Genomic DNA, 2,353 nt, shown 5'->3' with positions numbered 1-2,353 from the left:
TTCCATATTATAATTTTTATGTGTTCCATAACTCTCTGCAAGTTAAATAAACATTGCACGAGTGTCAAGTGCGTGATGTAAGTTGTTTTAAAAAACAGATTACATGACTTAAGTAAAAAATAAAGGAGCTCTTAATACAGGTCCAAAATTATTGAGCCTGTCATCATATACATCATGTTCCATAATATTCTGTTCTTCACTATTATGATCTCTCCTCTACGGTGTTAATGGCTCAGATGTTAAAAACACCAAATAAATGTATTTACCAACCAAACACTGATATCATAATATCTTTCCACACATGTTTCGAAACACGTACTTTCTTTCACTGTTATCATTTATCATTTAATTGTTTTTCCTTTTTTCTAGATTTTAAATTTTGAATGCAATAAGAAGGGCAAGTATAGTTTTTAGTGCAGACTTACAGTCTCAAGAATTTAACTTAGCTAAAGGCATAATGCATTCACAATATTCTCATTTTTCTCTCTTACAAAACTATGTTTTTGAACATCAAATTTTACGTAAACCACGGTGGCGCCAGTTTTGGTTTGAATTTTGACTGCTGCTTACAACAATTTTGTGCCAAAATTTTCATCAAAAAATTAGCTGAGCAGTGTTACAAATATTCCAGTCTTGCAATTTTTGGTACTGAGGTCCTTTTTCTCGTGAACGATAAAAAATAAATGCATTTGTTGTTTAAAAGAAAAAAAGGATAACTGATAATTACATTTGTAGGGTGACGTGTTATGCACTTTGAAGATAATTTCATGGCTGTTGAATGTAGATGGTGAGAGTATATGAGCAGCTAGTACACGTGACTCAATTATGGTATATCCAACGTTCTGCTCTTATTTTTTTGTGTCGAATATATAAAAGGATAGATAGGTATTGGTGGAAAATAGGACCACAAGAAATTTTACGATAATCAATATAAATTTTTGCTTAAAAAAATTCAGAGAATTTTCAGAATAAGGTCCAGAGAAATACTAAAAATTTCATGCCTTGATGATGATTATAGATAGAGAAAAATTCAATTTGACACCACAGATAATATCTTCTTAAGCTTAGCGCATAACATTTGTTGCGCTATGAAAAAAAGTGAAGATTTCATGATCTGCTCGATAAGTGCAATAAATTCATATTATTGATAAGTTGTTTCTGAGGCTTAAGTAGACAGTGGCCTTCAGTGCGAGTTGAGCGCCGTGTGCCCCCCGTCCCCCATGCCGTCCAGCAGCTGATAGTTATCATTTGAAGCCTAATTATCATTCGAAGCTTCTGTCAGTTTAATTTGTAAGACCTACATGCAAATAGCCTGAAGTGCCTTCGACCTGGGGAAACGATCTGAATCACTAATTTATCTACCGCCCAATCTTTTTCATCTACGCTCCTTATCTTGGGATTTCACGTTGCCAGCTACCACCCAAAATCCTATTTCTTAATAAGGACGGGGGGGGGGGGGCGGTCTTCGGTGATAGTATGGAGATGGAGAACTTACTGAAATCCGAACCAACACGGAGGATGACGCCACCATCGTATTGGCGCACACGTGGTTTTTGGTCAGTTTCGGATTAAATCCAGAATCAAAAATCCATCCTGAAAATTTAAGCGTGCATTTAGCCCTAGATAGACGATCAAATTCCGAACCAATTCCGAACAAAGTAGACATGCTGATGACTGGTGGTCACCATCTACCATCAAATTTTGACGGGCTGCACTTTTTTGTTCAAAGTAAGATCAGAACGGAGTGCCACCATTCATCATTTCCCGCCACAGGAAAAATTTCTGCCAAGTTTTCATTTTGAAAGGAAGCAAATTAATGAGTTTAAGACTGATGACTTCTGACACTTTGATGCTACTTTGATCGGAATGGGTTCGGAAATTTGATCGTCTATCCAGGGCTTATCGATATGGATTTTATTTTGTGGTCATGATAGCTGACAGACTTACTCAGACTCTAAACACTAGCGTTCGGTCGTGTTTTTAAGCAAATTCAAGTTTTTTAACGTATGGAGGAGGTAATGGATTCAATTCGTGACTTTAAGAAAAAAACTTTTCACGACCACATATCGATGGCCACATCGCAAAACTACGTACCTCCATTGCGATATCTTAAAATTTCCGTTTCTATTTTATTCTTTGAAGGGAAACAAGTCAAATTTAGAGCTTGAGATATCTACATAATATTTTGCTGACAGAGATGAACAATTGAGGAAATTTTCAAGAGATTACGTCGACTAATTTTTCACAGAAAAAATGAAGTATCACAGGAAGTTTGCAACGACGCAAACGGAGATACGTGCTTTTGCACTTTAGCCATCGATGTGTAAATCATTTATAATTATTTCATTGCAAA

This window comes from Bemisia tabaci, chromosome 4 (assembly GCF_918797505.1).
Source record: "Bemisia tabaci chromosome 4, PGI_BMITA_v3".
NCBI classification, from domain to species: Eukaryota; Metazoa; Arthropoda; class Insecta; order Hemiptera; family Aleyrodidae; genus Bemisia; species Bemisia tabaci.
This window is presented reverse-complemented; position numbering follows the sequence as displayed.